Source organism: Orbicella faveolata, unplaced genomic scaffold (genome assembly GCF_042242905.1).
Source record: "Orbicella faveolata isolate gen_17 unplaced genomic scaffold, um_ofav_v1 contig_27, whole genome shotgun sequence".
NCBI classification, from domain to species: domain Eukaryota; kingdom Metazoa; phylum Cnidaria; class Anthozoa; order Scleractinia; family Merulinidae; genus Orbicella; species Orbicella faveolata.
This window is the reverse complement of record NW_028301555.1, coordinates 3,258,923-3,269,168: the sequence shown is the minus strand read 5'-3', so window position 1 is coordinate 3,269,168 and position 10,246 is coordinate 3,258,923. Positions and strand designations below refer to the sequence as shown.

The 10,246-nt window shown below is 39.9% G+C and overlaps 1 long non-coding RNA gene across 1 annotated transcript; it reads right to left on the bottom strand.

Moving 5' to 3' along the window:
- Positions 1 to 7,050: 7,050 nt before the first annotated feature.
- LOC149107172 (uncharacterized) lies at positions 7,051 to 9,255 on the bottom strand. The gene is made up of 3 exons (XR_016209371.1): positions 9,099 to 9,255; positions 7,215 to 7,283; positions 7,051 to 7,116 (listed from the first exon to the last, which is right to left on the bottom strand). It is a non-coding gene; the product is annotated as an uncharacterized LOC149107172 (long non-coding RNA).
- Between the last annotated feature and the right edge of the window lie 991 nt (positions 9,256 to 10,246).

The following is a 10,246-nucleotide window of genomic DNA, read 5'->3' as shown; positions in this document are numbered from 1 at the left end:
TACAAACTAGGTCATTTGCTGAGTGACCAGCGTCCATACACTATTTGCAAACAAGGTATGTGCGTGCTGACGAAGTTGGAGAGAGTGTGTCTTGTTAGATGTTATTTTCTCAGTATAAAATAATGTTACCATTGATCATTGCTTTTAGGACATGTGGTTGCTCTTAAAGGAGCCGTTTTTGTTTTGATGTTTTACTGACTGCTCAAGAAGTAAGTCTAACGCATTCATGAGGGGTGAGATTGTCTCTTCCTGTTCTGCAACTCTCTTGCGAAGAACCAACTCCTTAGAGTGCCCGATATGTTTCTCCGGCACTCTTGCCATGAAGTTTTGGTCTAAACAGACCCCCATCTCCTTTAATTTCACCTCCCCGCTAATCTTTGGCGATGGCGTACCATCAACCAATGAGTTGCTGGGAAGAGAAAGATCTCTCTCCACTCTAAAAGTGCTTGTGAAGTCGTTTCGTCAAAATCTTTGTCGTACTCCATCGTCAACTTGTCATATGTGGGATAAATTAAAACCGAAAAGCACACGTTTAGAAGCTGTATCTTCAAAGTTCACATCAACATTCTTTTGACTAATAACCGGGTATTCACAAAACAATAGACAATGTCACATGGTTAACAACCAATGAGAAGATGGGGGATAAGGGGTATACCCCACAGTAATGTCGTTGAATTGTCATAAGCAAAACAAAGCGTCTGAGTCTTTATAACGTTTATGGAATAACTCCAAAGAAAGAATTGATTATAATTTTAACTCTTTAAGTCTTGACCGCTGGTATTCCACAAAGTGTTGGGAACTAAACTCGTTTCCAGTTTCAGACTCTTGGTCCCTGGCCCCAAAACGCACAATATTCTGCCCTAGTTTTCTTTGCTTTTGGTCATGAAGTCTGCCTGATCCGTTCCTTATTCTTGGCATAATAACTTCTCCAATATTCGTTGATCCATTCCCTGTTGTTTTTACAGTATTGTCTTCGGTAATTTCTGATGTACTCCTTGTTCTGTTGACAATAGGCTCTCGGGCTGCTGGCGAGTCGTTCCCTGTTGTTTTCATATTATCTTTTACGACACCACCACCACCGCATTCACCACCACCACCACCACCACATTCACCACCACCTACACCACCATTATTACATTCACCACCACCAACATATTTACCACCATTTCATCTATCGCCATCACCACCACCCACACCACCACTACCACATTTACCACTACCACTGCCACCACCACCACCACCACATTCACCACCACCTACACCACCATTACTACATTCACCACCACCACCATATTTAACACCACCATATCTATCACCACCACATTTACCACCATTACATCTATCACCATCACCACCACCTACACCACCACTACCACATTTACCACCACCTTCACCACCACCACTACCACCACCATATCTGCCACCACCACCACCACCTATACCACCACTACCACATTTACCACCACCACAATCTTCACCACCACCACATTCACCACCACCACATCCACCACCACATTTACCACCACCATATCTACCAGCACCACCACCTATACCACCACCACCACATTTACCACCACATCCACCACCACCACTACTGCAGCCACCACATTCATCAACTCCATCATTAATCATGTATATAAATAAGGTCTAAACCGCCTCAATTCATTTTGAGTCAAACTAGCAAGGAGTCATGTCCCTTTATTGTCGATATTGTCATAGACTATTCTCTCATACAGACAGTAGAATTCGTCACGAGAAACATAGTTGTCAAAGCAGTGGATCAGAAAAAACACGAGAAGATGTCCCAAATATCACATTTCCCACCGAAAAGCGCATGGGATCCCTTGTAGAATAGAATGGGAGAAGCGTTTCGGTTCAAGACACCCTCCAGTATTTTGATCGTGGGTCCCTCTGGCTGCGGAAAGACTTGTTTTACCGAATTGTTACTCTTGGATCACTTGGAAGAATTGTTTGTAAACCCTCCCCCTATGATTCATTATTGCTACGGGACATGGCAAGATGGATTTAGAGACATGAAAGACGCTGGTGTGCAATTTCACGTAGGGATTCCAGAGTCAGACCATCTCAAGTCATGGTTTCCGCAGGGTGGATTACTCGTATTAGACGATCTGATGGCAGAGGGAGGTCAGGACAAAGCGTTACTAGGCTTATTCACCAAACACTCTCATAATTAAAATATCACCGTGTTGTACTTGTGCCAGGACATGTTTCCACCAGGAAATACGCCAAGAGTATTTCCAGGAATGCCCACTACATCATAGCCTTCAAAAATCCAAGAGATCAATTAGGGATGAAGAATTTACTGCTTCAAGTTTTTCCAACTTGCTGGCAAGACATGATGGACGCAAATCAAAAATGACCGAACGACTGTTTGGGTACACGGTCCTGGATTTACATCCCACCAGTGATGACAGGAAATGTGTATTTAGTCACCTCCTGACACACGAAGGATACTCGCGCTGGCATCGAAGAAAGAGAGAGGATGTCTGATCATTGACTAAATGGTATATTAAATATCAGTTTAATCGACTCGGTTCATCTTAAGCACGCTGTCTTGGGTGAAGGTCGACGAGAATCATGGGTGATCGTTCAAAAGACATTTTTGGCCCCGTGGAAGATAACAATGATGAAAACGTAGATGAGGAAGAGGAGGTGGAAGAAGAGAAGCCTGAAGAGGAACAGGAAGAAGAGGAGGACAGTAGCAGCTCCGAAGAGGAAGAAGCAGACGACCATGAACCAGATCCGTGGAGTCCGTTAGGTCAAAAAGTCGGGCAAGACGTCAAAGAACCTACTTGAAAGAAGTCCAGCAGTTCCTGGATAAGGGAAAATCCCAAAACTACGCCGAAAATGCTGCTTTCAATGTCCTATTACCTGTAAGTAGAAGGTTACGAAGGACTTACTTAGAGCGTCTAAAATGGACTCACCATATCAAACACGACGCAATACACCGTAAAGTCATAAAGACTCTTCGACACTTTATTGAGGAAGACGACATGGATTTTGATGAAGCGGCCGAGTCGGCAGTGGCAAAACGGAAATTCCTACTAAACAGAGTAATGCAAAAGAAGTTACTCCCCGACGACGATGACGAAGAGAAAGTAGAACAAGAGACCTGAATCAGCCATGTGACTCTTATAAGAGAGTAGGACTCTAGGGTTTTACTCATTATTTGTAAGACGCCACACAAGATGAATTGCTCCAGTCAACTGCTGGAGAATGACCACAGGGTTGTCTGTAAAAAGGCCTACCATAAGAAATGTTATCCCTAGAACAGAAAACGAATCCTGGCCCAACAAAAAAGATATCGTGCAGAGAACGTGGAGATTCTAAAAATCCGTCATAAGAGATGGTATGAAAAACACAAGAAACGACTTGCCAGCAGCCAGAGAGCCTTTTGTCTACAGAACAATGAGCACACCAGAAATTACCGAAGGCAATACTGTAAAAACAACAGGGAACGGATCAACGAATATTGGAGAAGTTATTATGCCAAGAATAAGGAACGGATAAGGCAAAGACTTCATGACCAAAAGCAAAGAAAACTAGGGCAGAATATTGTGCGTTTTGGGGCTAGGGACCAAGAGTCTCTGAAACTGGAAACGAGTTTAGTTCCCAATACTTTGTAAAATACCAACGGTCAAGACTTAAAGAGTTAAAATTATAATCAACTTTTTCTTTGGAGTTATTATTCAATAAACGTTATAAAGACTCTGTTTTGCTTATAACAATTTAACGACATTACTGTGGGGTATAACCCTTATCCCCATCTTCTCATTGGTTCTTAATCACGTGATAACGCATAGCCCCCTATCCCCCATCTTCTCATTGGTTGTTAACCACGTGACATTGTCTATTGTTTTGTGAATACCGGTTATTACTCGAACGGTCTTATTAAAATTCATTTTACTTGGGACCGACTTATGCGGAATTGTTGTTATACATTTTAATTCTAGACAAAGTAAGTGTTTTTCATTGTTTTTCAAAATAACCGTATTTGTGAGTATTGAAAAAACTAGGTAGTTAGCGTGTCGGGCGGTAACCAATCCGTCACGATTTAGTTGTAAGACTTTAGCGTTTTGAGTGAGAAAAGAATGTTGATGTGAACTTTGAAGATACAGCTTCTAAACATGTGCTTTTCAGTTTTAATTTATCCCACATATGACAAGTTGACGATGGAGTACGACAAAGATTTTGACGAAATGACTTCACAAGTACGTTTGGAAGTGGAGAGAGATCTTTCTCTTCCCAGCAACTCATTAGGGACCTTAAGATACTGGACGCGGCGGCCTTGAAGAACGCCGTCACGTCCGAGAGGGCATGGCCATGGGTAGTGACCAGCACCTTTGTGCGGGAAAAAGAAACCTTACGATTTGCGTTGTGCAAGCGGTGGCCGAGACAAGTCATAACAACAAACAGGTTCAGTCAGAGAATCAGGCGGTTTCGCTGTTATGACGTCGTTTAAGAAGACCCAAGAAGAGCATGAAGAGTACGAAAGATTTGACCTTGAAGAAGTGGCAGATTCAGAGTGTAGAGCGGTCCTAACCTGCCACAGATTTATTTCACATGATAAAAATCAAGGTGAAATAAGAAATAAATCAATACCCTGTGCGAGGAAATTTCCACAGATTTACCTGCTTTTCGGATTTCTTTCTGAAGACTTGACGCTCACTTTTCCTCTATATGCTCGCTAAAACTGAATTATGAAAACAAAATTGAACCAAACAGTTTAGGAATCTATTTCTTTATAATAATATTTACAAATTTTGGGCAAAATATGTTATTCTAAGGGAAAAAGTCAGAAAATAACTCACCTCTCTGAGAGGCCGCCAAAATGAACTTCGTCGCCGCCACAACTGAGGTGGAGGCCGTCAAGTGGTGTGACATTTATGCAAATTAAATTGAAGACCTTACGAATTTACTTCCCGTTGCCGTCCTCCTACGCCGCGTCCGGGGTATCTTAAGGTCCCTATTGGTTGATGGTACGCAATCGCCAAAAATTAGCGGGGAGGTGAGATTAAAGGAGATGGAGGTTTGTTTAGACCAAAACTTCATGGCAAAAGTGCCGGAGAAACATATCAGGCACCCTAAGGAGTTGGTTCTTCACAAGAGAGTTGCAGAACAGGAAGAGACAATCTCACTCCTCATGAATGCGTTAGACTTACTTCTTGAGCAGTCAGTAAAACATCAAAACAAAAACGGCTCCTTTAAGAGCCACCACATGTCCTAAAAGCAATGATCAATGGTAACATTATTTTATACTGAGAAAATAACATTCATCTAACAAGACACACTCTATCCAACTTCGTCAGCACGCACAAACCTTGTTTGTAAATAGTGTATGGACGCTGGTCACTCAGCACACGACCTAGTTTGTAACACCAGAACTTTTGGAGAATATAATCTTTGTTTTTAACATGAATTTTGCGTGACGTGTGACACCCTTCCAGACAAAGATGAATTTTCATGAGTCACAGTTAGATGCATCTCATTAAAATCCCAGCATAAAAGCAAGGTTAATGGGTCTATACTAATGTACGCTGTCGTCTATTCTCTGATTGGTTTCCGATGAGGTCATCGTCCCACCATGCTTTGCACCACCCTATCTAACCTGCAGTTGAACCTAAGTCTTTCAGTCTACATCATGGCCGCTTGCAGGACGGACTTCTGTCGTTTAGGACCACAGGACACTGTAAGTATCAATTTTTTTAACAATTGGGTTGCCATGGAAATTCGTGAGACCGATCCCACGTCCTCTGTCGAGGCTGGTGGGTTGCTTTCCAACATGGCCGACTTTCGTGGGCGCCACCATCTTGAATTCTTAATTCGGCTCCGGATTGGTCCGATTTTTCAAGGCGTCATCTTGGATTTGCAGAACAATAAAATCCATTGTTCTCCAAACAATAGCCTATTGTCTTTCTCGGCTCCTGATTGGTTACGGCCCATATAAGCGTGCATTACTACTACTGAGAATTGGTCCATATTTAGTTTTAGCCAATTTTTTTTACTCAATTTAAAACAACAGAAAAAAATGATAGGTCACCGAACTCGTTTTCGAGAAAATGACAATTTACCTCTATGGCAAGGTCCAGCAGTAAAGAAAAAGCCACCATTTCTCAATATGCACGCGCTTCTCACGCCTGAAATTATGCGCAGTTGGGATGCGCAATGCAATACTGGGGAATGACCTTAAATGGTAAACTGAAGATTAAATGGATTGGAGAGTTTGTTTTGGTTTTACACTATAGACGCATAAAATTCGGTTGTTAAGTTCGCATACTATTGGACGTTGTCGTGATATATCTTTAGGTGCTAAAATATGTATCTTTTCCACAGCTGCACCCATGCATAAACTGAACCAGTTGATCTATTCCTGAGTACCGAGAAATTTAATTGAATGCAATATACTTTTGTGACATTTGCTGTATTTCTCTCTGAAAACGTATGAAATGTCTAACACGTACCACAAGGTAAATGCTGTCCTTGAAATTGTTAATTTTTCGAGGCGGTTTGACGTTTTATTTCCGCTTTTTCTTAACTATGGTAACAAATATATGGAAATGCCAAATAAAAAATTAAACTAACTTGAAAATTTTTGAAAATAATATTAGGGCAAAAAATTGAACGCACAACTTAAGATACAGACAATAAACTCAACTTAAACGTCACGAAAAGTTGGCAACTTTATGCCTTTGAATGATGCAAGAAACAGACCCATTCAAATCGGATTGTGGACAAATTATTCGATCCCAACCAAGCATAAAATTATGTGCTTTCCCTTTGTGGCTGGTTGTGTTGAGGCAGTTGCTGAGGTATCAGTTCTCTTTACCAGTTTATAAATAGTTATTTTCCCATCAGTTATGAGAATTTACTGTTACATCAAAACAACATCTACAAGTTGATGAGTTTCATTATCGTTGTTATGGTATACCAGTTTGCTTGAAAATACGTTGATTTGGTACTGAAGAAGAAATAAGCTGGTCGATTTTCTTGGAAATGAAAATTTTTAAGACAATTAAATGTCCAAAATACCTGGAAAAGAGTCTGATTTCGTAACTGCTTGATTGTTCTCTTGTAGTTTCTTCAAACGATCAAAATCTGCAACAACAATTGCAATGAACATTAATACGGATATAAACAGAACCTTCCTAATTCAATTTGTTGCCAAATTGTTAAGCAAATAACAAAGTTTCTACCTTCTGACGTTTCGCATTAAAACAGCACCGAGTAGTAATACTTCTTCTTTTTTCTTCTTTGCCAAACACCTGTGAATAGATCTGAAAGCTTCAACGTCACATCAAAGGAAAGCGAAAGTGCTAATATAGCAATACTAAACGTAAGAGTGACTCGCTCTTCATACTCATTCAGCTCACTTTTGACAGTTAATTCCTATGTAGTCATGTACGTGACCTCTGTGGCCGTTATAAGAAAACCTCCAAAATGTCAAAAAAAAAATGTGTTTTTGGCGAAAGGCTCCGGGAGTCAATGGGTTAATCAACGACAAGTGACCAAATATTTCAAAAGACGAGTCCTTTTGTGATAACTTTGGCAAATCTATCCAAAGCAAGCTCAAGAACACCAGGAATTTCGCAAAATTTCGATTTTAGGGTTTACTGATAATACAAAATGGAATGCCTCAGTAGGTAATTACAATTCTAAACACACGCTTTTAACATACTCTCACCTATCATAAGTTCAGTAATAGAAAATGAAAGTAAAAACGTGCGAGCGACGCGTTATCTGATCTCCACACATATTCACAGTAATGACTTAGAAATCACGAGTTGCGCACAAGATGGGAATTAAAACCACAAAGGGTCAACCAGAACTAGACTAAAGTACTTCTAGAATTTTCCTTCACTAAATTTAGCATCCCGCCAAAACAAGAACTTATTTCCCTTATTTTTTCGCTCCCTTTTCTTTTTTTCTGATTTGATTTTCATTGCTTTATGTGCTTTCTGTTTATTAAAAGCGAAAAACAAAGGCTGTGGCTTTATGGATTGAAATTGCTCTGGCCTACGATAATGTGTAGACTTTTCATTTAAAGAATGTTCATTTCCGGTCCATGCTTCATACGAATTGTGAACGTTCTGTTTCGCTGTTATTTACAATTAATTTACCTTGTTTAGCCTTACAGAGATCAGATCTAATCTCTCCTTACAAAAACAGTGCAAAATTAAGCGAACAGGTCGGACGAAATAAGAAATTGCCATCAACGGAATTATATTTTTACTGAAACAAATTCTCCCACTTCGTAATATAAGAAATACTTATACACCAGTAAGGAGAATTTGTGTGTAGCATCAGAGCAGAACCAAAACTAACTAATTACAACTGTTTGTAGTTCCATCTGGCTTTATTTTTGTATTAAAAAACTTGGTGAGCAAGTTATACTGCCGGAGTTTTCTTCGCCGGTTTGTTTGCAACGGGAAATGATCAAATGCGCATTGCACAGTAGCGGAAAAGTGCGAGTTTGCATAATGAAAAGTTTCGCAGCGACTTTCGACAAAAAAATCAATCTTCTACACGACACTGAGAATTCAAAGACTTCGCCAGAATTTCGCGGTTTGATTGCAGAGACACACGGCATATGTACACGCTTGAATTGTTTCATTTCGTATTCTTACATGACTAAAGATGCGCTAAGTAAATGACTTTATTATACATTGTAGTCACCATCTGTCTTCTCATTGGCTAAAAGCCTACAGTTGATTCTGGGAAACAGCGCAACCTACAGATTATTCACTAATCTGCCAGCAGATTAGTGAATAATCAGTAGGTTGTGCGCCCAATGCATTATTTCCAAGAGCAACGTCAAGTTCACGTAAGAACACGGCTTGTCGAAAATAAACTGTGCTCGGTGCGATAATGCGTTTGTTGATATCTACTTTAAAACAATGTATAATAAAACAATTTCGAGATTCGGTTTTTGTGATATCCGAAATAATCAAGACGTTACCTCGACGTAACAATACGATACCTCGACGTTGATTATTCCGGATATCACAAAAACCTCATCCAATACTTGTTTATAATGTGCAATGATAGCGAGACGAGTAGCTTGTATGTACTGTACTTACAATTGTCCTGTATGGCGGAATCTAAGACTATTCCAGAAATTCTGAAGTTCACTTCGTTCTTTGGGCAATGCCTTGGATCTAAATTGTAAAGCAAACAAGACTGAAAATGAGAATGTGCTCTGTGAAGCGTTAATTGATCTTCCCACATTCCGAGGTCTACAAAAAAGATGCCTGTCAGAGTGCTTAGATCAACAAAAAGGTCAGCTCACGAAGTGATGATCAAAGTGCTAGAACGTTCCATCACTATATTTAGCTGCCCTCCATTTTGACTTCCTTTCCTGTTTAAGCCAAAATGAAAAACTATGAAAAAAATGACTCCTCTTTCACCGCTTTAACTTTTTATCAGTTACTAGCTGTAGAAAAAGTAGGCTTAAAGAAAAAGTAAAAACTATTTAACACGGCACGGTCTTTAGTAAGGCGCTCGATGTATCCTTGCAGCAAATAATTCAGTTTTCACCTCGTAGGCTGATCAGCATCTTATTTCTCACGGCGTATCTCGGTAAAGTCAAGTGTACAGGTCTGGAGAATTATTAAACTGATCACTCATGCGAAGAACCATAACAACTCATTGGAGAAGGCCAAGAGAGATAATTTGTATGTTTTCAAAGGACAATGTGTCAGTGATTGTGTGACCGCCTAAGTAATGTTAACATTTGATGGTTTTAAATAAGACCGTGGAACGCGTGATATTCAATAAGTTCAAATCAATAATGGACACGTTCCAAGTATTTGTAGTAAACGCGACGGTTTAATTGCAAAACATAGCAACAAGAGATCTCAACTGAAAGATCGTTTTGTTTTGTTTTTTACAGTGACCTTTGTAAGACAAACATGTACTTTCGTATTTTTCCAGTTGACTATAGAGATGGAGAGAGAACGTTATTTGGAACAAAATCGTTTGCATTGTTATCGTGAAGTTCGGCCGCAAAACATTCGCGACCAGGACGTGTATTGCCTGTTTCTTGAGGTTATAGTTTCATCAAATAATATATAGATTTAGCCAAGCCTAAAAGCGGAGCTCCTGGTTGCATAACTGACGATAAAGGAAAAAGAGAATTATTTTTTCTTGGATCAGAAACTCAAGAAACGATCAATTGTGAGCATTCAATTGTTCAGCGTGTGGTTTTGCTATTTTTTCCAGTTAAATT